The 24,006-nt window shown below is 53.1% G+C and overlaps 1 protein-coding gene across 1 annotated transcript in view; it reads left to right on the forward strand.

Moving 5' to 3' along the window:
• FIGNL2 (fidgetin like 2) overlaps positions 1-24,006 on the forward strand; it is a 28,335-nt gene that overhangs the window by 1,343 nt on the left and 2,986 nt on the right. The gene's annotated exons all lie outside the window — the stretch shown is intronic.

A 24,006-nucleotide genomic window follows, 5' to 3' on the forward strand; every position in this document is an offset into this window, starting at 1 on the left:
CCTCCAGGAGCCTACCCCGAAATCCCATAGCATCCTCCTAAAGCCTCCCCGAGCCTCTCAGTCCGGAGCCGACGCCATTCCCCGCTGTGCCTTAGCCCCCAGGGACGGGCGCGCCGGGCAGCCCGGTGCTGTGGTGCCGCCGCCACCCAGCTGTGGGACGCGGGTACCGGGCGGCCGCGCGAGCCGTGGGCAGGGGGCGGGGCGGGACTTCCTGGGGTGGGCGGGGAAAGGGGCGGGGCTTGCCGGGGTGGCTGGGCTGGACGGGTGACAGGCCTCGTAAATCCTCTTTGCCATGTTTAACACCATTTCATTTCTTTCCACTTGATTCCATTGGCATCCAAGGCAGACGGGAGCGACCCTCGTGTCCTCGCTGTAATATCTTCTGGGCGAAGCCCTTTTGGGCCAAAGGGAATTGGGCTGTGTGGGGCAGAGGAGTTGCTCCTGGGGAGGCCTAGATGACCCGCATTCCTCGGGGGGGTTCCTGTTGCCCCCACCCCCGCCCCAGAAGAAGAAAAAGAAGGGGCTGAGAGACACAGAAATGAGTTTGGCTTCCCAGGCCCTGCCCGATTCTCTGGCCGTGGTAGGGCTGAGGGCTGGGCTGAGGATCCCCTGACTGTCAATTCCAGCACCAGCCTGGGGGAAGGCTGGGGAGAGCCACCCAGACTGAGTGTGGCGTGGCAGAGCCCTTTCCTGCCTTTCTTCTGCTCACTCATGGCCACAGCTTTTTATGGATCAGGACTCCCCTCCCTGCCCTGCCTGGGCTGCAGCTTTATTGCTGAGATCTAGGGCTCTCTCCACGCAATTTCACGCCTCTGTGCCTTTGCTCCCGCTGTTCCTCCAGCCAAATGCCTTCCCCATTGTCCCTGTCTTTCCACAACCTCCTTATTCTTCAGGGCCCAACTCGGATGCGCGCCTTCTCCGCATCACCTCCCCAGCCCCGAGCTTCTGTCACTTGCTCCTCCCTCCGTAGCCTGCACCTGTGCTCCCTTACGCCTTTGTGGCAGGGTCCACTGTGGGCTTTGACTGAAATGGAGCATGTACTCCCTGGCCCTGCCCCCACTGGGCTTGCCACAGGGCTTCACACCTTGTGGGTGCTCCATAAATATTGGTTGGCTGAATAAAAGGGGTTTTGTAAGGGCCTTTAGCCAGGCAGTCTGCATAGCATGGAATCTGGCCACCTTCAGGTAAACAGCTCTGTGCTCTTGGGTGGTGGAGACCCCTGGGTGGGGCTCCTCCTCTCCCTTTCCCTTCTTCGCCTCCTCCTCTTCCCCGTGACCCTACCCCACCCCCCCAAGTCCGGGGAGGACTTTGCCCCTTCCCTTCCCCACAGACCAGCATTCTTTCCCTGCCATTATCATTCTGTTAAACAGAGAGGCCAGTCAGGATCCATATGGATCACATTAACAATTGCTTATTATCTGGGCCAGAACTCCCCCGACTCTCCCCCCAGCTCCCACTGCTACCATTGCTGGACCCTTAGGAGCCCTGCCTTCCCCTCCCCCTGCCGTCGGTCAGCCAGGGAGGGCAAGAGACAGGCTGGTCTCCCTCACCTTCCCTGTGCCTTCTAGCAGAACTTTGCCTCTTCTGGACTTGGCGGTTATCGACTCCTTTACCAGATTTAATGAAAACCAGGTTCCTGGAAGGAGTATGGCTCTGTGAAGCTCCAGGGCTGCAGCAGGGAGATGTGGACTCCAGGCCCCGGTGCCCCTGTGCTCTGCAGCCCTGAGACCCCCTTCAGGGGACAGAGACTGTTGGGGGGGGGCGGTGAGCCACAAGAGGTCAAGCATGGGGTGCTGGCATCTGCCACCCTAGCCTTGGGCTGATCCTGCCCCCTTTTGGGAGCTGGCTGTCTGGTGAGGGAGATCAGGGCAGACAGACCCTGCCAGGCTCTGTGGCGTTGGGTTCCCAGCCTTCCCCTGCAGTCAAAGAAGCAAGAAATCTGTTAGAGCTTCCCAGAGCAGCCAGTGAATTGGCCTTGAAGGATGGGGAGTGTACTTCACGTTTAAACCCATATATAACCCAGGAATACTAGGGCATGGAAGGAGCCTCCAAGATTACCCATTCTGGGGGTCCATAACTTTTTTTGATTTACAGAGCCCTTGGAGGCACTGATGAAAGCCATCCCCAGAAAAATGCACTTCCATTAATCGACACTAGACTTTGCATTCTGCTTTAGAGGGTTCTTGGATCCCCTGAAGCCCATGGGGACCTTATGTCAAGAAACCCTCACCCTAGTCCAGCCCTCTCTGATGTGCTGAGGGCAGAGTCATGCCTGCAGCCTGGGTTTCCTGACCTCCCCACTCAGTGCTCACTCCACAGCCTTATTACTGGCAGTGGGACCGCCAGAACCAAGGGACCAGGGGTATGAGACCAAGGTGCTAGGCCTTTGACCGACGGCAGGGGGAGGGGAAGGCAGGGTCCTAAGGGTCAGCAATGGTAGCAGTGGGAGCTGGGGGAGAGTCGGGGAGTCCTGGCCAGATAATAGCATTTAAGTGGGAAGAGTTCACACTGGCTGGGTCAGGGTCTGGGCTGGTCATCTCATCTCTGACTATGTGGCTTGGAGAGAGGCTGTCCAGCTTTTTTTTTTAAGGGTCCACTTGTCTCCAGGAACAAGTGGCAATTGCTCTTCTCCAAGCAGTTTCATAAGCATCTTGATGAATCATAGTTAACGCTTCCACACACTTGTTAAACACTCTGTATCTCATCTGTGAGGTGAGAAAATAGAGTGAAGAATGGTGTCCACCTCCTAAGCAGGATATTGTGAGGATGAAAGGAGTCAGAGCTGGGAGACCTGAGTCCTAGTCTTGAATGACTCTAGGTGCAGGTGTTCAGGGCTGTGGTTACTGTTGAGGCCGGCATTTCCCAAGTTTGCTTAGCCAAGGAAAGGGGACTGCAGTGCGAACCCCCTGAGTGCCTTCTGTCTTTTCCTTTAGTACCAAGGTATGGACAGTGTCAGCCTTTGGAATATTCATCTTCAGGGCTGGAGGCAGAGTGGGGGTTCTCAGTGAGTGGGAGAGCTGGACAGTGGCCATGGCCTGCCTCCATAGCCCCAACCCCATCTTATGATGACCAGTCATGACCCCTACCCTAGAGACCAAGCCTTGTGCTTCAGCAACACCTTGCTGCTAATCAGATGTAACTCCAGACAAGTGACTTCATCTGTTTGGGTTTCAATTTCATCATTTCTAAAATGGGGATAAGAACCTCATGTAATGGTGATGTGGCCCTGGTTTCAAATAGTCTGCCCCTTTGATTCTGAAGCCTACCTTGGGGACCCGCTTAGTGACTCAGGGCCCAGGGACTCCAGAGAACGACCTTCTGGCATAGGAGTGAGGATGGGGAAAGGATATGTGTGTATGAAAGTCCTGGCCCACAGCAGTGCTTGCCCAGGCCATCTTAAAAAAAAAAAAATTGCAGAGGCGGTGGTCTCATTATGTTGCCCAGGCTGATCTTGAACTCCTGGCTTCAAGCGATCCTCCCATCTTGGCCTCCCAAAGGACTGAGATTATAGGTGTGAGCCATTGCCACCAGCCTTCCAGGCCATATTTGAAGCCGCCTCCAACATGGAGTCAGGGCAGAGAGAGGGTGGGCAGGTGGATGGGAGGAGAAGCAGCATTGATGCCTGCAGGAATCTGGAAGGTAGCAGCATACCTTCCTCTGTCCCCTCTCACTGCCAGGGCAGACTCAGGCCACATGGTTCCCAGCCCAGTGTTGTGATTAATCAGGGATGGATGTGAAGATGTGACAAACAGCCTGCATTGACTCTTTTTTTTTTTTGAGATTGAGTCTCTTCTGTCACCCAGGCTGCAGTGCAGTGGCATGATCTTTGCTCACTGCAACCGCCACCTCCTGGGTTCAAGCAATTCTCATGCCTCAGCCTCCTGAGTAACTGGGACTACAGGTGCATGCCACCATGCCCAGCTAATGTTTTTTTTTTGTGTGTGTATTTTTAGTAGAGATGGGGTTTTGCCATGTTGGCCAGGCTGGTCTCGAACTCCTAACCTCAAGTGATCTGCCCACCTCAGCCTCCCAAAGTGTTGGGATTACAGACATGAGCCGTGAGACTTCACTTACTATTAACAAACCTGTGTTGAGCACCTATGCACTGTGTCCAGTACTGTGCAAGGCTCTGGGTGAACCTCAGCTGCTCCCGCGAGTGCCCAGCCAGGACTGGCCTTCCTGGGCCTCCCCACACATGCAGTGGACACCTATGGACCAGGCTCTGAGCTGGGGCTTTTATGCTTTGGCTTCCTTAACCACCTGCAGCCTCCCACACGGCCAGGGAGAGCCCAAGGGTGGCCCCCAGATTTGGTGTTGCTTTGCCACAAGTGCCTAGCATGTATTATGGCTGTGAGGCCTTGAATATTTTATCCAGGCAGCTATTCATCCAGCAACCATTATTTTCTGATGTGGTGCCACCTTCAAGGAGCTCACAAGATGTTGGGGACCAGCGAAGAGGCAAAGGGACAGTCTATGCTTTTAGGACCACTGTCCCTGCATTCTCTAAGCAGAAGGAAGCCACAGAGGGCATGTGAGCTGGGGAATGGCAGCCTCTGGGCTATGGCGAGGGTACAGGACAGGTTTCAGAGGCTGTAAGGGGGAGGACCAGCATCTGACAGCAGGGGCTTGCCTCCGAGGAGTCCTCAGCAGATTGCCTTTTCCTGGGGGAGGCTGTGTTGGTGGGCATTAGAAGCAAAGTGAGACAAGGGCCACTGCTTGGGGAGGGTCCACCTGCAGCCGACTGCCCTATTTGACCCTTGGATGCTTAAGAATCTGGAGGTGTTTGTTCTTTCCAGGCCAGTGGGGAAAGAAAACTGGTAGGATTTAGGTTATACCTGAAAAAGGATCCCGCTTCCCCAGCCCTCATATCATGCGGCTCCCTCCCCACCCAGCCTGTCTGTTGGCTTCTGCTGGAGCAAAGGGGCTCCCTGGGAACTCTCTGGACACCAGGAGAAACTGCACCTTCCTCCTTGCTCTCTGGAGAATCAGCATTTCATCAGTGGCCGGGTCCTCGCTCCTCTAGGAAGGGGCTTCCTTTCCAGGCACACTGTCCGGCATGGGCTGGCCATTCTTGTACCATCGTCTTCCGTACTGTGGCCCTCTTCAGGCCTAAGTTTTGGGGACTGAGCCCCTTGTTGAGAAAAAAGGAGCTGCCTAAAATGGGGAAGGCAGCTGGGAGGCTGAGGTAGGAGGAGGTCAAGAGTCCATTCTGGGACTTGTTGAGTTTGTAGTGATCGTTAGATATCAGAGAAGAACTGTGGAGAGGACGGGAGAGCCCTTCCACCTACCGGGCAGTGCCCCTCCCGGGAAAGGCATTCTCTGGTGCTGAGTGCCTCCTCTGATGGGGACTCAGCACTTCTAGAGATGGCTCACGTGTTCTCAGATGGGGCCAAGTCCTTCTGTGAAGCCAAAAATCTTTCATGGAGGATTTGCTTCTTTTGAGGAAAAGGGGAGGAGGGGCTGTGCAGAGCTGCAGGGGCCGCCACAGTGGGTCGTGCAGAGGTCTGGTCCTCGGGAGCCTTTCTCCTCCCCACTCCTCTGAGCGCAGTCTCAGGCTTGCCATCCTTTCTGATATCTCTCTGCAGAGTCTGGCTGAGACCCTAACCAGAGCCCTGGGTCCTAGCCCTGAGGCCAGCGCCTCTCAGACCTGGGCAAGGATTTATTTGGTTCCAGGAGAACAAGTTTGAGATATGCTAAGCTCCGGGGTTGGTGGCTAAGTGTGGGAGGGGGTTCAAGAAAGGAGGGCTGGGGCAGCAGGGGAGGTTGAGGAAGAGTGTGGGAATCAACTGCTCCCTCGGTTTTCTCAGCTGTTCGATGGGAACACCACCACCTGCTGTGGCAGGCAGAGAAGTATCTGGAGCAAGACTGCTGGGGGTGGCATCTGTCCCAGCTTGGTGACTTAGACAAGTTAATCGAGCCTCAGTTTCCTCACCTGCAACATGGGAATAACGTCCTCGCTCAGATTAAATGAACTGATGTGTGTGAAGCACTCAGGGCCGTACTTGGCTTGTGTTGAGAATCCCATACGGGAGCAGGCAGACAGGAGCTGCTGTGGTTTTCCTAGCACCCTCCCCCAGTATCTTTTTCCCTCTGTGTCCCTGTGGCCCTGCAGGTGTGGGGGGCCACCCCCTTGAGGACAGCCCTGCCCACTCACACCCAGGTGGACCGGCCAGGCTGCATAGCTGGAGTTACTCGGCTCAGCCCCCCCAGGGCTGGGAAGAGGGCAGAAGGGGCTGAGGCAGTTGCTGGGGACTCCTGGGTAGGCTGCCTGGGCCTGTTTCCTTGCTTTTGGTAAGGCCTGGCCCTGTGGGGGCATGTCTCTCTCCCACCCCCATGCATGGGAAGGGGCCACATTTGGGGCCAGGGCATGCAAGATCACCCAGATTTTAAAGCTTAAGCCTTTCGGAGGCCACATGCCACCCAAACAGACTCAAGTCAACCTTGGATCCTAAAACTGGCTACAGGGAGGGCAAGTGTGGGGCCCTCCAGGAGACTCTAGGCTCTTGGGCTGAGCCTTGTGGTCCATGACCCCAAGCAGTTCCTGCAGATAACTGTATTCCAATGTTTTTGTTTTTGTTTGAGATGGAGTTTTGCTCTGTCGCCCAGGCTGCAGTACAATGGTGTGATCTTGGCTCACTGCAACCTCTGCCTCCTGGGTTCAAGCAATTCTCCTGCCTCAGCCTCCCAAGTAGCTGGGATTACAGGCATGTGCCACCACACCCAGCTAATTTTGTATTTTTAGTAGAGACGGGGTTTCGCCATGTTGGTCAGGGTGGTCTTGAACTCCCGACCTCAGGTGATCCGCCTGCCTCAGCCTCCCAAAGTGCTGGGATTACAGGTATGAACCACCGTGCCCAGCCAATGTTATTAATTCCCTTCGTAGTCCCATGTATTTTTCCTTTATGCATTGAGAAAGTGTTTTTGAGAACAGGTCATAGGTTTTCCAGACTGTGAAAGGGGCCTAAGGCTGAAAGTGGTGAAGAGCTCTGGCCTCACCCTCCATCTCACGCCCATGCAGGGCCAAGTCCCAAGCAGAGGAGCCCCAGATGCAGACCCAAGAGGAGACACAGGCACTGGAAGGACCTCACCAGCCCCAGATCACAGGGGCACCCCAAGTGGACAGAGGACAGTCCACGGCGGCCTCCACTGAGCACCTGCGCCGTCCCCGCCGTGCCCGCTCACTGAGTGCACAGGTGTGAGGCTGCGCTGTGTGCTAGAAACAGAGCCTCAGGGAGGGGAACTGACTCCGGAAAGGGCAAAGCGCAGAGTCAACTGCAAATCCCTGTTCCTCAATGAAAAAACAAGTCATCTTTTTAAAAAATAATTGCTGACAAAAAGTCATGACTATCACTAAAAAGTCCAGGTCATCCTCGTTCCCAGTGGCCCTGCTCTTTCTACCACTGTGTGTCAGGGAATATTTTCTGAGGGAGGGGACTTTGGGAAGGAGCGGGTCAGGGTAGAGAGAGAGCTGCAGAAAGGGCTAGAGAGCTACTTGCACCAGGGCTCACAGACAGGGGCTGGCTGAGCAGCGGAGGGAATGGGAACCTAGTTAACAAGTGATGTCACCTCTACATTGGGCATTGGAGCGGAAGGGCAGAAGTGCCCGGAACATGCTTTGGGGCACCAAAGAGGGAGACAGGAACAGCCTCAGAGAGAATGGGCTGATGTGACTGGAGGAGCTGGAAGCGGCCCGAAGCTGGAAGGAAGGACAGACTCATCCACCTCTGGTGCCAGGCTGAAGGGTTTAGCATCGTCTCCGTGCTTGGTAGGAAGCTGATTCTGTTTTAGACAGAAAGACCACCCTAGCAGCCATATAGAAGAAGGATTAGGAAAGCAGAGAACAGAGGCAGAGTTCAGAGGTGGGGCCAGCTGTGGTGGGGAACATGAGAGCTGTGGGTTGTTTTAGAGAGAGAGTGTTAACCTGACTTCATGGCCAGCTAGATGAGTGGAGGCCAGAGAGACAGACACAGGGCTCCTAGGTTTCCAGCCTAGCTGAAGAGATGGAATCAGGGGAGAGGAGGTGGAGATGTTTTCCTTGGGCATGTTAAGTGTGAGGTCTTAGACCTCCCAGAGGGTTCTAAGATTCTCACCTAGATTCCTACATCTCCTGTTAAGATTCCCGGGGACAGTGAAGAATGTGGCTCAAGATCAACTTATGTCTGGGCACAGTGGGCTGTCAAGAGGGACCTGAAGCAGGAGCATGAGACTTGCCTGGCAGTTTCTAAGTGGCAGAGGGTGGGCTGGGGGGGTCATGGGAGGGCCCTGGTGCTCCTCCCTCTATTAGCAGAGGAGAGGCTGGTGACAGATGTCCCAGGACACAGGTCAGAGCAGCCAGGGGTCAGGCGAGGACATCCTGGGAAGCTGTGGTTTGGGACTGCATTTTCAGCGATGGTCAGCTGGTCAGGGCAGGACAGGGAACGCACTCCTGCAAGGCAGGGCTCTTCTGGGGCCCCGCAGGCAGCTCTAGGATTGCGTTTTCTCTTTGGAGTCTTCTGTCAAACCAGTCGGGTCCTTCTGGGCCTGGAGAGCAGCCCCCTACCTCTTTCCCAGGCCGCTGTACCTAGCCAGTCTCTAGGAGCGAGTTGGAGCCTGCCCTGGGTCCTGCACAGGTGGCCCCTCCAGCCAGTCAGGGAAGTTCCACCTCTCCTTCACTGCCCTCAGGCCAGCCTGGGAGGGGGATGCTGCCTCTCCACCCCCCATTTCACAATGAAGGAAACAGATCAAGACATTGTTCCACATCTCAGAGGCTGACTCTGAAGCCAGTGCTCACTCCCTGCAATGCCTGAGTCATGGGAGGGGGGAAGGGCTTGTTGACTGGGCTCAGAGACCCCTGCAAGCCATGGGTCAGTCTTTCAGGTTGCCCTTCAGACACCTGCCTTACCCAGGTTACTAATGGGTCCAGGCTCTATTGGGGTGGGGTACCTGGAGCAGCCAGTGAAGTGGAGAAAGTGGAGAAGGGAAGGAGTGTGTCTCACCGTAGAGCAGGCTCACACCACAATCCTCCCAGCAGCCTGCTGAGGGGACTGAATGAGACAGTGGAGATCCAGCCCCCAGCCCAGTGCGCAGTGGCCTCTGGGAAGCACAGAGACAGGGCAGCCCTTACTCCTTTCTTCCCCCAGGGCCCAGGAGCTGACGTCCATCTCTGACCTGCTCCAACATAGCTCATGTGTAGTGAGAAGTAGGATGTGGTGTGGTGGGCAATTCCCAGCCCCAAAGACTCGCTTTCCCCGGCCTCCACGAACACTTCTAGTGGCCCATGCAGCTCACTTTGAGCAGCTGGGAAGGAGAAGGAGAATCAGCCTTGCTAATCCTCCTGGAGGTGTGACTGGCTGACAGCCTGGAGCCTCCCAGAGGTTCCATTTGGCTTAAAAGAGAATCCTTGTTAACCAAAATGGTGTTCTCTTGGTGAAATTGCAGGCAGCCTAACCAAGGGGAGCAAACACCTAGGCAAGAGGGAGACACGCTGTGTTTTCTTTGGCGGCAGGGACTAGGGCAATAACAAGGCTATTTTTCTCTACCTGCTGTCTCCCAGAAGATGGGCTGGGGACAGAGCACCAGCCTGGAGCCCCTTGTGTTCCTGGATATTGCCTAGCTTTGGGGTGAGATGAGACAGTGGAAGGAAGGTGGTCTGAGCATCCCAGGGCAGCTTCTGGCGGAGGGTCCAGAGAAAATATGGAGGTGCTGTTGGGAAGAAGGGGGCGGGGAGGAGAGGAGAGCTGGAACAGTGATTAGCAGCTCTGATGAGGTTGGAGTCAGGCCTGGCGGCCCCAGGGCAACAGAAGAGAAAAAAGGAGCTGTTATTCACAGAGGGTGAACAAAGATGGCTGCCTGACTGAGGCAGCCCCCCAGCCCATGCCAAGGCAGCCAGGTCACAGGGGGTACCGGCAGGCCCCATGCCCTTGGCATGGATGCCCCTCATGGGGATTGGGAATGGGACTGAGTCTGCAGGGAAAACATCGGGAGCCTGCATCCTATGTCCAGTTCCCAGCTCCCCCGGACCTTCTTTGAGAGCAGAGGAGGCCCAGGAGCCACCCCCAACCTCCTGGGGTAGTAGATGGGCTGTTTGATCAGTGAGTGTGTAAATTGGGATTTTATGGATCGCTTATTCACGGCTGGAGCTGGGGCCCCCAAATTCCTCTGTGCCCCAGAATGCTTAATCTAGTCTTGAGCTTCCCCCTGAGAGGCAGACGGGAGGAGAGCTCCCCACAGGCCCCCACCCCTCCTGCTGTGTCCCCTCCCAAGGCCCCAGGCTTTGTCAGTTGCAGGTTGAGCGGTTCAAATGTGCTAATACACTCCCTGGGGGCCACCGGACAGTGGGACTTCCTCCTCAGTGCTGTGATTGGCCAGAGAGACCACAGGAGGGGGGTTTCTGGCAGCAGCTGGGAGTGTGTGTGTCTGTGCACCCACCCGCTTGTGCGCCTGTGTGAGGGGAGGAGGGGGCTGGAGGTGTCCACCCTGCTCAGACCACTGGGCAGAGACAAAGGACCTTCATCTAGCCTGGGACGAGGATTAAGCCCACCAGCCATGTCCCTACCTGGTCAAGCTGGTTAGGAAGTCCACTGCCCACCTCCACATCCTCCTATTACATTGTGACATGGTGGGGGCTTATTCAATGTGTGTTGAATGGATGGATGGATGAGTGACCACAAGAGTGACTGCATTTCTAACTGGGGTGTGTCTGCTGGAATAATCCGGCACCAACAGATTCCTCCATCTCCCCTTAGGATTCTCAAGTATCCGACCCCCACCGAGACTCACTTTAGCCCAGGCCTGACCAGACATCAAGGCTGGACATGAGAGACTGGCCAGGCCTCGGGGGACACAGCTGTGACCCCCAGACTGTGTTACCACTTGAGAGTGCTTTCACTGTGGTCACATTTCTCCCTCTCTGCTGGCCCCCATCTGTCCTTGGGATTGGATGAGGATGAGGATGGTGGGTGGGATGGGGGAGGGGCGTTGAGCAGCTGATGGGGGAGGGCAGTGTGGCCCAAAGGCCAGATGACAAACTGCCCTGTCCTACCTTCCTCTCCTCCTCCTCGGCCTGTCCCTCCTCTCCTGAGGCAGGGCAGACAGGCGGGGCTGGGGCAGAGGGAGTTGACTCAGCTAGCCCATCCTCCCTCCCCTGGTTCTAGGGAAAGCTCCAGTCCAGGGTAGCTGTAAAACTGCCTGGGAATCCTAGGAAAAGAAGCCTGCAGGGTGAGGTGGCTCACTCCTGTAATCCCAGCACTTTGGGAGGCTGAGGTGGGTGGATCACCTGAGGTCAGGAGTTCGAGACCAGCATGGCCAACATGGTGAAACCCTGTCTATACTAAAAATACAACAATTAGCCAGGTATGGTGGTGCATGCCTGTAATCCCAGCTACTCAGGAGGCTAAGGCAGGAGAATCAATCACTTGAACCCAGGAGGTGGAGGTTGCAGTAAACGGAGATCATGCCACTGCACTCCAGCCTGGGTGATAAGAATGAAACTGTCTCAAAAAAAAAAAAAAAAAAAAAAAAAAAAAAGAAGGCTAAATCTGAAGGAAGTCCTGAAGACCTTAAGAAGCGAGACTTCTGTAGTCCCAGCTACTTGGGAGGCTGAGGCAGGAGAATGGCGTGAACCCGGGAGGGGGAGCTTGCAGTGAGCCGAGATTGCGCCACTGCACTCCAGGCTGGGCGACAGAGCGAGACTCCGTCTCAAAAAACAAAACAAAAAAAGAAGCGAGACTCCATGGAAGTTCAAGATAGAGCAGCTCCGTCCCATAGAACTTTCTGTGGTGATGGAAAGCTTCTGTGTCTGTGATGTGGCCACTTCCACATACGGCTGTTGAACATTTGGAATGTGGCTAGTACCACTGAGGAAGTAAAATTTTTATTTTATTAATTTTTAATGACTGCAAATTTAAATAGTTACATGGGGCTAGTGGCTGTCATTGGACAGTACAGGATTAGAGGCTGTGTTCAGGGCTGAAGCAAAGTCCTTGGGTGCAAGTGCCAATTCTGCCCCTTTTTGGCTGGTGGCCTTGGACAGGACTCTTCCCGTCACACTGTGTTCCTTCCCCAGGTTGCTGGGCTGCCTCGAAGGGAAATGCAGTGTGGGCCATCTGCAGTTAGAGAGTCATCTGTTCCTTTGGGTGACTGGGCTGCCCTCAAGAGGTCCTGGATCACAGAGGAGATAAACATTCAGGGACAGCATGGCAGTCACAGTGGGAAAGAAGTGGCTGCAGGGAGCTCTAGACTTTGAGGCATCTAAAGAACTTCCTTGGGAGTCAGTCCAAGAAGTCTTCCTGGAAGAGGGGGCAGTGGGGGAGGGTTGGGCAGGAGCTGAGCCAGTGGATGGGTGGGAGGCTGTGCCTGAGAGCTTGGCCCTGGAGATCTGCTTATTTTGAGCTTGAAATGAGGACCCTGTGCTTTGAGGCACCTTGGAGAGCATCACTGCCCCTAGGCTGGGGTAGGCAGTTGCTGACACATGGGCTGAGTCCCACTTCCCCTCTTACGGCTGGTATGACCTTGGGGGAATCTCTTTCCACACTTGCGTCTCCATTTCCTCTTCTATAAAATGGGAAGAATAATGCCTATCTGGCAGGGACGTTGTGAGGACGAAAACGATGGATAACTATGAAAGTTCTTTGCAAAAACTAGAAGGCTGGGTGAAAGGGAAGGTTCATTCCTCAGGGGTGCTGGGCCCCTGGCCTGGCCTCTCAGAACAACAACAGATGGTCACAGCTTGGCTGTGGCCCTGACCGCGGACACAGGCAGGGATTTCTGTGCTGTCCCCTCCCGCCAGCGTGTGCACGCACACACAGAACCCAGATGGGGGCCGCTTGGCCAGCTTCTCCCAGGCCAACTTCCTGCTGTTTGGCATTTGACATATGAGGAGACCAGAGCCAGAGCACACCCCTCACCACACCTCCCACCCCAGAGAGGAGCCAGACTGGCGGGGCGGCCTCTGCACCTCCAGGAAGCAGGATCCTGAGGCCCTGATCTCTTTACCATGTGTCCAGAGGCCTTTGATGGGAATTCCAGCACCCCTTTTGTCCTCTCCCACAGAGGCCTGATGGGGTGGGGGGTAACAGAAGGAGAGAGATTTAAAGAGAAGGCGGCCCTGTGGAGTCTCTGGGTGGCTGAGATAGGTGCCTTTGGGGGCTGGACACTTTCCTCTGGTGTTCACAGACACAAATGCCCCTTCTGGACTCTCCTCCCCTATCCATTCCTGAGGTGATTCCCTGGCTTCACCCCTTGCCACCCTCACCATCACAAGTGGACTCAAATTTAGTCACCCTGATTGCTTTCTTTACTTGGACACAGATGCCATTTCAAGCCTCTGGGCTCATCCATCCATCCATCCATCCATCCATCCATCCATCCATCCACCCGTCTGTCTATTCATCCATCCATCCATCTGTCCATCTGTCCATCCATCCATCCATCCGTCCATCCATCCGTCTGTCCATCCATCCATCCATCCATCCATCCATCCATCCATCCATCCCGTCCATCCATCCTGTCTGTCCATCCATCCATCCATCCATCCATCCATCCATCCATCCACCCGTCTGTCTATTCATCCATCCATCCATCTGTCCATCTGTCCATCCATCCATCCATCCGTCCATCCATCCGTCTGTCCATCCATCCATCCATCCATCCATCCATCCATCCATCCATCCGTCTGTCCATCCATCCTGTAGTCTATTTAGAACTTACTCCGTGCCAGGCACTGTCCTAGATGCTTGGGATATAACAGTGAACAAAACAAAGTCCCTGCTCTCATGAACTTTCTAGTGGGTACGCAGACAATAAAGCAACAAATAGGATTGTCCCCTTCAACCTGTTGTTCCATAATCTGATGGATGAGTGTTACAGGGAACATCAGGTTGAAGGGGACAATGTCTGCCGAGGCAACAGCTAAGCAGAGACTTGATGCTAGGAAGGGTGCGAGCCCAGGGAAGGTGTGCTCCAGACAGGGCAGAGGCAGGGGCGCTGAGGTGGGAGGCAGCTTGGTGGGAGGAGCTGCGAGGAGGCCAGGGTGTGGAAGGGAGGGAGGAGGGGCAGTGGCAGCACGTGAGGCCGAGAGGTAATGGAAGCAGACCATGAGGACCCTGCATGCCAATGAGAGGACTTTGGCTTTTATTCTGAGTGAGATGGGAGCCACCGGAAGCTTTTGGTGGAAGAATGACTTATGGAACATGCTTTCAAGAGTTACACTGGCAACTGTGTTAACAGAGGACAATGTACAAAAGGGGAGGTGAGATGGAAGTGAGGCCGGGCATGGTGGCTCACGCCTGGAATCCCAGCCCTTTGGAGGCCAAGGAAGGAGGATTGCTTGAGCCCAGGAGCTCAAGATCAGCCTGGACAACACAGTGAGACCCCCATCTCTACAAAAAAATTTTAAAAACTAGCTGGGTGTGGTGGCTCACCACACCTATGGTCCCAACTCCTTGGGAGACTGAGGTAGGAAGACTGCTTGAGCCCGGGAGGTCGAGGCTGCAGTGAGCTGTGATCACGCCACTGCACTCCAGTCTGGGCAGCAAAGTGAGACCCTGTCTCCAAAAAACAAAACAAAACAAAAAAAAAGAGAGAGAGGCTGCTGCTGTCATCCAGGTGACAGCATCCCTGGAGGTGGTGAGAAGTGGTTGAAGAATCTGATTTGCTGTTCTGAAGAGTGAAAGAGAAGTTAAGGATGACCTCAGGGTTTCTGGCCTGAGCAACTAGAAAGGATGCAGCTGCCATTTCCTGCAGTGGGGAAGACTGAGGGAGGGGCTGGGTTGCGGATGTGGGAGCCCGGAGTTTCACTTTTGGGCATGTTGATTATGCCAATTAAATATTCCAGTGGAGATGTCAGGAAGAAGGTTGAATAAAGTGCGGAGTGCAGGGGAGAAATCTCAGCTGGAGAGCTATGTTTAGGAAACATCAATACACAGGTGATGGTCAAAGCTAGGAGATGGGATGGGATCATGCAGGGATTTACTATGGAGAGGGAAAAGAAGGCTGCAGGACTGAGCCCTAGGTCCGCAGGGTTTAGGAGGGAGTGGGTGATTGGAGGACAGCAAAGAGGCTGTGGAGGGGAGGGCAGCAGGGGCCAGGAGAGCGCAGGGCCCTGGTTTTGCAAGAGGAGGGCAGAGCATCAGATTCAGCTGTGTGGTTATGAGGCAAAGGTAGTGGAGTGTTGGGGGTAAATGCCTGCTTGGAAGGGGTTCAAGAGGAAATGGAAGGACAGGAATCAGAAATAGTAGCATAGAAAAGGTAAAAGCAAGCAAAGAGAGAGAGATAGAATGTAGCTGAAGGGGGATTCAGGAATTATTTTGGGGCCCGGCACAGTGGCACACGCCTGTAATCACGGCACTTTGGGAGACTAAAGCAGGTGGATCACCTGAGGTCAGGAGTTCAAGACCAGCCTGGCCAACATAGAAAAACCCTGTCTCTACTAAAAATGCCAAAATTAGCTGGGCGCGGTGGTGGGCACCTGTAATCCCAGCTACTCAGGAGGCTGAGGCAGGAGAATTGCTTAAATCCAGGAGGCAGAGATTGCAGTGAGCCGAGATCGTGACACTGCATTCCAGCCTGGGCATCAGAGCAAAACTCTGTCTCAAAATAAATAAAAAAAATAAAATAAAAAATTAGCTAGGTGTGGTGGCATGTGCCTGCAGTCCCAGCTGCTCAAGAGACTGAGGTGGGAGGAATGCTTGAGCCTGGGAGGTGGAGGCTGCAGTGAGCTATGGGGACACTACTGCACTGTAGCCTGGGCAACAGAGCAAGACCTTGTCTCAAAAATATATATATATTTTGGGCTTTTTTTCCTAAAACGGGAACTATAACAGCATATTTGCGAGCTGATGGGAGTGACCCAGCAGAGAGGGAAATGGATCAGGCAGGAGAAGGGGGAACTGAGGGAACAGTGTCTTTGTTGAAAGAGGGTGGGATCAGTGCACAAGGGGGAGACTTCAGACAGCTCACCCGTCCTCTGTTCATCCTTTGTTCTATCCCCTCTCCCGCCAAGGAGCGAGCTTAGGGACAGGGAAGGAGAGCGTTCGGCTCTCATGCCCCGCTCAGGGATGTGCTCCCTGCCTTGTATCCTTGCCTTTCCACAACCTGTGGAAGTGGGAGGAGATCTGCTTTCAGGTCCCAACTTGGCCTCCAGAGGATTGTGTGACCTGGAGCCAGCCACATCTGTCTGGAACTGTTTTATCTGCAAATAATACCTGTTTAACTGGGGCGCTGTGAGGAGTGGGTGCCAGTGCTCACTGCTCAGCTCTGCACTTTCCTTGTTTTCTCCTGCAGCCTCCAAGCTGGGACCTGCTGTCCCCTCCATGTCCCAGTGCTCTCCATGACTGCTGCAAAATGAATTCCTGACTCCCCAGCGAAAAGTACCTCAGCTGTCTCTGAACCTCCAGCATTCTTTCTTTTCCTCTTTTTTTCTTTTTTAGCTTTATCACCTTATTTTTTTAAAAATCTATCAACTATATTTATTCCTGTAATTCTCCATTTGCACAGCAAATCAACAGTTGTCTCTGTTTTAAGGGTAATACAGGCTGGGTTTGGTGCTCATGGGATTACATGCCTGTAATCCCAGCACTTTGGGAGGCTGAGAGAGGTGGGCTGCCTGAGCCCCGGAGTTTGAGGCCAACCTGAACAACGTGGTGAAACTCTGTCTGTACAAAAACAAACAAACAAACAAACAAACAAACACACACAAACATTAGCCAGGCTCGGTGGCATGTACCTGGCACCTGTGGTCCCAACTACTAAGGAGGCTGAGGTGGGAGGATCGCTTGAGCCTGGGAAGTTGAGGCTGTGGTGAGCTGTGATCACGCCACTGCACTCCAGCCTGGGCAACAGAGTGAGACTTTGTCTCAAAAATAAAAGAGGGTAGGCCGGGCGCGGTGGCTCATGCCTGTAATCCCAACACTTTGGGAGGCCAACGCGGGCGAATCATGAGGTCAGGAGTTTGAGACCAGCCTGGCCAACATGGCGAAACCCCATCTCTACTAAAAATACAGAAAATTAGCTGGGTATAGTGGTGGGCACCTGTAATCCCAGCTACTCAGGAGGCTGAGGCAGGAGAATCGCTTGAACCCAGGAGGGGGAGGTTGCAGTGAGCCGAGATCGCACCACTCACTGCACTCCAGCCTGGGCAACAGAGTGGGACTTCGTCTCAAAAAAAAAAAAAAAAAGGGTAATTCAATATTTTTATTTTAAAATTTCTTTTTTTAAAAATAAAAATGGGTATATTTATGGTATACAAAATGATGTTTCGAAATATGTACCCATTGTGGAATGGCTAAATTGAACTAATTAACATATGCATTCCCTCACATAGTTATTTGTGGTGAGAACACCTAAAATGTACTCTCAGTAATTTTCTTTTTCTTCTTTCTTTTTTTCTTTTCTTTTTTTTTTTGAGATGGAGTCTGGCTCTGTTGCCCAGGCTGGAGTGCGGTGGCACAATCTCGGCTCACTGTAACCTCCGCCTTCCAGGTTCAAGTGATTCTCCTGCCTCAACCTCTCAAGCAGCTGGGATTACAGGCACCGGCCACTACACCCGGCTAATTTTTGTATTTTTAGTAGAGATGGAGTTTCACCATGTTGGCCAGGCTGGTCTCGAACTCCCGACCTCAGGTGATCCGCCTCCCTCAGCCTCCCAAAGTGCCAGGATTACAGGCACGAGCCACCGCACCAGGCCTACTCTCAGTAATCTTCAAGTATACAATACACTTTTATTAACTCTAGTCACCATATTGAACAATAGATCTCTTGAACTTATTCCTCCTGAAATTTTGTCTTTTGACCAACCCTCTCTCTTTTTCCTTCCTTCCTCCCTCCCATTCTCTTTCATTCCTTTCTTTTTTTCCTCTCTTCTCCTCCCTCTCTCTTCTCCCTTCCTTCCCTCTTTTTTCCTCTCTTCCCTTCCCTCCCTCCTTTCTGAGGAAACACTTTGTTTTCTCTTCCCTGTTAGCTGATCAAGTCTGCAGGCATGGGTCCCAATGTGGTCCGGTTTGCCTCTCAAGCTGGGAGTCATAGCTGGCACACAGTGGCTGGCACACTGAAGGTATCATGGAAGGAAGAATCATGCAGCCACCCCATGGCATCCTCTAGCTCATCCCTAAACATGTGTTGAGCCCTACTCATGCTAGGCCCCTTGCCAGCTCTAGGGCAGCCCCCAGGCAGGTTTTGAAGGCTATTCTCTGGCCCAGAACTGGGGGAGGAGGTTCCTGTATGGTAGGTGCCAGGGCTGTGGCAGATGACCAGTCTTCCAGAGTCCCCTTGTTACCCCTCCCTCTCCTGTCCTCTTGCAGTAACTGGGGGGTTGGCATGAGGGAGAGGGCCTAGAGGAGGGGGCACAGTCCTGTTCAAGCTCTGCCAGGCAGCCAGAGACCCCCTGGGGCACCTGTTGTAAGCAGTAGACAAAAAGCCTGGAACAAAAGGCCTGTGGGAGCCTTGGTGAATAGATTAATGAGATTTCCATAAGGGAGGCCGACAATGGGATTCTCCCGTCCAGCCTCTTTGTTCCAGGCTAAGATAATGGAGCTCAGAGGAGGCTTGCCTAGAGGCATGGCCCCTTCTCCACACCGGCCTGGAGCCAACTCACAGCTGCCCCTTCTTGCCTACCCTGCCCCCAGCCCAGTTTGGTCCAATCCCTTCCCTCCCCTATGGGTGACGGAATCCAGAATCAGAGAATTTCTGGAAGATCCGGAAGGAATCTTAGGGGTGTCTTTCGGGGGTTCGAGGAGGGTGTTGATGCTGTGTTGTTGGGGTTTCTTCCTACCTCACCCTGTACAAAATTTATTTCAGTGTTTCTAATGAGAAAGGAAGGTTAGAGGTCCACCGATCTAAACCAACGGTCTCAATGGACAGATGAAGAAAGTGGAGCTTAGTGAGGTTAAGTGTCTTGGCCATGATCACAGAGTGACAGCTCAGGATATTTGCTGCCCCAGGAAGCCAGGGTGGGCTGGGGGGATACCTACTGCCTGCAACGGGCCCTGTGCATGGAAAGCCTGTGGTCCTCAGGGATGGGAGAGGCACCCACAGGACCCAAGGGCAGCAGGACCACGGGGGAGATCGGTGCCTGAGTGTTCTGGCCAGCTGTGAAGGCTGAATCATCTCTCATGAAACTTGTAAGACTTCCTAAAAATGAGGGGAGAGGTTTTAGGAATGACTTGACTCTTCCATCCAGTAATTCTTTCCGTAACTATTGATTGATTGCCTGTGAGTTTGAAGGACTGCGTCCTGTGGGTAGAGTCAAGCGGGGTTCCAGCTTCCTATGTGCACAGCAGCACTTCACCTTCAAGGCCTGCAGAGAAAGAGCTGCCTCAGGAACAAGACCTTGCTCCCCAAACCAGGCAGTTTGAGAGAGAGAGAGTTTTCTCCACAGAGTCCCAGCTACCACCTGGGAAAGCCACAAAACCCAAATAAGGAACTGTGTGCCCAGCCCAGGGGTGTGTCTGGTTATCTGATGGCCCTTCACAGGGAAAGACAGGCTCTACTTGGGCGTTTTACCGGGAGGGGACACAAATTCTCCTGCCTGCTCTGAAGGGTAAATACACAGCACTTGGGGGGCATAGCCACTGTTTCCACAGGCCCAGGAAGTGAGTGTTGGTGAGTGTAGGTGTGCAGTGTGGAATGACTCAGGCTCTTCTCTGGCTGTAAGAGCAAAGGGCTGGGCCAGAGAGCCCTTGCAGGCAAGTGGTTCACGGCCTGGGCTTTGAGTCGTGTCTCTACTCTGTAATAGCCATGTGACCCTGAAGATGTGTTAATCTCTGTACCTCGGTCTCCTCCTCTGGGGAGGCGATGGGGATGACAGTAACAGTATTGATCTCAGAGCTGGCACGAGGGCTGCATTAGTGATGTAAAACATAGAACAGGCGCTGGTTCTGTACGCAGTGCTTGGGTTCCGGGGAAATGGCGTCAGCTACTGGCTCGTCATATTATTACTGGAAGGAACCTCTTTTCACAGAACATTCACCAAGTTTCCCCAGCACCAAGGAGAAGTTACTTGTTTAGTGTCACTCAGCAAGGTTGAGGCACTGCTTGGGTTCTGAATTTGTAATTTGTGCCCCACACTGGACTGTGTCCATTATATACATTATCTTTAAATCCTCACCGCCACTCAGCATGACATACGTTATGCCCTTTAACAAATGGAGACATTGGCTGGGTGCAGTGGCTCAGGCCCGTAATCCCAGCACTTTGGGAGGCTGAGGCAGACAGATCACTTGAGGCCAGGAGTTTGAGACCAGTCTGGCCAACATGGCAAAACCCTGTCTCTACTTAAAAAAAATATATACAAATAGAAATGGGGAAATTGAGGTTCACTGAGGTCAGGCAACCTGCCCAGGGTCACACAGTGTGTGTTTGGGCCTGGATTCAAATTAGGTCTCTGGCATTCAAAGCCTAACTTTCCGCCATGTCCTCAGGGCCTTTCATCACCTCCGGCATCACTGATCATCGGAGTGTGACTTGTGAACCTGGACAGAGGACAGGCGGTCCCCGTCTTGGGGAGATCCTTCCTGAGGCTCCTGCGGGAGGCAAACTGGCAGCAGGCCCAGGGTCTCTGTGTCAGAGCAAGAGGGCTGTAACTGGCCTGGGGGTGGGGGCAGGGAGACAGCATTTTTCACCTATAGCGGGCTAGGGCAGGAAGGCAAGGCCCGGCAGGCCTGGGTCTGTTAGGAAGCATCTAAGTGAGATCGCACTTTAAACATGTGCCTGCAGCTGCGCACATCTGTACACATCCCTGGTGGTGTGCACCTGCATGTTGGTGTGTATTCAGACTCACGTGGGACATCGTTCTGAGCCTGTGTGCAGGTAAGGCAATCTCACCCACTCTTCTCAAACTTCTGCCCTCTTCCTGCCCTTAGGTTGGGGCTGGTCCTTTGGCAGCTGAGTTCTTTCTCTTGGAAGGGGTCAAAGGAAAATGTAGCGCTATGGAACTAAGTTTAGCAGAAGTTGCTGACCTGGTGCCCTGCTTCCCGGTTAGATTTTTTTTTTTTTTGAGATGGAGTTTCGCTCTTGTCGCCCAGGCTGGAGTGCAATGGCGCAATCTCAGCTCACTGCAACCTCCACCTCCCAGGTTCAAGATATTCTCCTGCCTCAGCCTCCCAAGTAGCTGGGATTACAGGTGCCTGCCACCATGCCTGGCTACTTTTTTTTTTTTTTGTATTTTTAGTAGAGAGGGGTTTCACCACGTTGGCTAGGCTGGCCTTGAACTCCTGACCTCAGGTGATCCACCCGCCTCAGCCTCACAAAGTGCTGGGATTACAGGCGTGAGCCACTGTGCCCGGCCCCTGGTTAGATTATTGAAAGGATCTCTAGTAGATGTCATGTCACTGCATGTAGACAATGATGCCTTAAAGAAGGTTGAAGAAGGGAAAAAGGGATGAGCTGGTAGCTAGTGGGGAACCCAGGGTCAAGAGAGGTCATTTTGAGGATGAGAATTAATCAAGCTAACTGGGGGGGGAGGGGGCGGAACCTAGGAGAGATAATTGATGGGGCGGAGGACTGGGGTGGATGGACTCTGAGGCCTTCTGGGTGCAAGATGGATACAGATGTAGATAAAGGTAGAAAGAGGGCCAGAGGTAAGGGAGCTTTGCCCAATGACTTCATTTTTTGCCCTGGCTAAAATGGGAGGAAATTTACCTGGAGTGGAAGGGCCAGGTAATGAAGGGCCAAATGAAGATGGAGAATAGAGATCAGTTGGTCTAGATAAGAGTGTCATGGACAAGGTCCCCTCTCTGGAAAGGCGAGAGGGGCTGAGCCGTGGAGTAGAGGAGACATTGTGGGTATGAAGCTGGGAGGACGGGGTGGAGGATTGGAGGTGGCTTACTGGAGTCCACAGTTTCCAGGGTGGAGCAGTTCTCAGTGATGGCCAGGGCCAGAGGATCTTCGTTCGTGGGTGGAGGTTTCAGTAAGGATTGCTGAAGGCCAGGCCAGGGGCTGGTGAGAGGGAGCCTGGCCCAAAATTCTGGGGGATGAGGGACATCACTGACAGCTTTAGGAGCACACGGGCTGGCGGTGGGGAAGGAGATGTGTGTGGACAAGTCCAGATCTGAGCCTTCTTCATTTACTGTGTCTGTGCCCTTGGTGGGGAGGGTGTCACTCTTTTTCCCCAGCTTGTCCAGTTTAATATGTTCAGGGTAAATGCTATCATCAAGGTCAAATCTCTCTTTCCATATTAAGTAAGGAAACAAAGCACAGAAAATAGTAAATAGAAAAAAAAAAAAAACAGATTTGTGGTCTGGGTAGTAACACAATACTTGCATTTGTATAACTTTTGTTTGTTTGTTTGTTTTGAGATGGAGTCTCGCTCTTGTCGTCCAGGCTGGAGTGCAGCGGTGCCATCTCAGGTCACTGTAACCTCCGCCACCCGGGTTCAAGTGGTTCTCCTGCCTCAGCATCCTGAGTAGCTGGGATTACAGGCGCCCGCCACTATGCCCGGCTAATTTTTGTATTTTTAGTACAGATGGGGTTTCACCATGTTGGCCAGGCTGGTCTTGAATTTCTGACCTCAGGTGATCCACCAGCCTCAGCCTGCCAAAGTGTTGGGATTACAGGCGTGAGCCACGGAGCCCGGCCAATAACTTTGATGTTACCTCCTAAGACTGCAGCCAGAACCATTTGTGATTTTTGATGTTCCAGGAAATTTCCCTCTTTCACACCATGTAATGCCTCTGATCTTTGGAGATCCTTCTCAGCAAGAGCTGGAGGGCTGCATATCTGCCCCCAAGGACCTCGCACTCAGCTCTGTTACTCTGTTCTCCCTCCTGCCCAGTGGCCAGCATCACCTCTCAAATGGGGGCAGGACAACCTCGAGAACTCCACGTACCTTCCTTTTTAAGCTACACTTTTATGGCTCATGCCTTCCCTAGGCCAGTGGGGATGAGAGTAAATAGCTTTATTTTCAAATGTCTTCTCCCATTGATGTCAGGTCACAGCCACATGAAGTAGAGAGCATCAACAGGGGTGGGGTGCTGTCAACAAGCTGCTGCTAGGAAGGCCAGCTGTGGAGAACTGAGAAGCCAGCAGGTTATCTTCAGCTTCCTTTTCTACTATATACACCCACTTTCAAAGCTCTGGTGACCCAACACTTCTTGGTGTTCTCTATGGACTCGAAGTATATGGATGGTTATGTAGGTTGTGCACAAGCCTTACTTCCAACAGGGCACAATTCACAATTCCAGTGCAGCAGACACTAGATTTATGAGCTTTCCAGAAGGTGGCAGTAAAGTGCCTTGAGGAAGGGAATATGGCACGTGAGCCAGCACAGCCCTGGCTTTCTGAAGGCACTGTGCCCTGCACCTTTGAAGGTGCTGTTCTTGTGATCTGGGATGCCCTGCTCACTTTGGTCGACTTGATCCCTCACTTTTCATGGTCCAGCAAAGGCACCACCTCCTTGGGAAGTTGCCCTGAGCCGCAGTACCCTTGGCACATACCTCTATTTTCTCACTTCAGAGACCATTGTCTACCTACCTGTCTTCTCCACCCGGCTGACCCATTCTATTCACCTTTCAATCTTTCCCCATGCCTAGCAAAACACTTGGGATTTGCTCCATAAAAATCCGTTGAAGAAAGAATACTGAACCTATGAGAATATGTGAACCTGTTAATTTGTCTTATCAAAAGCTTAGCTTTGAGAAATCATCATCGGCATCAACTGTTGCTGGGTGTGCCATGGGCCTCTTAGTCTTTGAGATATTTTATCAGGCTGGCCCACAGGAGCCCTGTGCCCGGGTAGAGCCATTCCCCAAGCCCCAGATCCCCTTACCAGAGTGTTTGGCTCATGCTGGAAGGTGCTAAGGGAGTGTCAGGAACAGTCACGGAACATCTCTGCTGTGTTTACAGCATGGATGGCAAGAAGGATGTTGTTTATTACATCTCACAGGTCTGCTTCCTGAGGACTACGAAAAAAAGTTCTATGATCTCTAAGACAGGAACACTTTTGCTTTGAGTAATGCTGTTTTTTTACTTTGCAGTGAGTCTGATGACCTCTCCCTATTTGGCCACTAGGAAGCTCAGAGACAAATTGGTGGCCCA

This window comes from Nomascus leucogenys, chromosome 8, assembly GCF_006542625.1.
Source record: "Nomascus leucogenys isolate Asia chromosome 8, Asia_NLE_v1, whole genome shotgun sequence".
Classification (NCBI taxonomy): Eukaryota; Metazoa; Chordata; class Mammalia; order Primates; family Hylobatidae; genus Nomascus; species Nomascus leucogenys.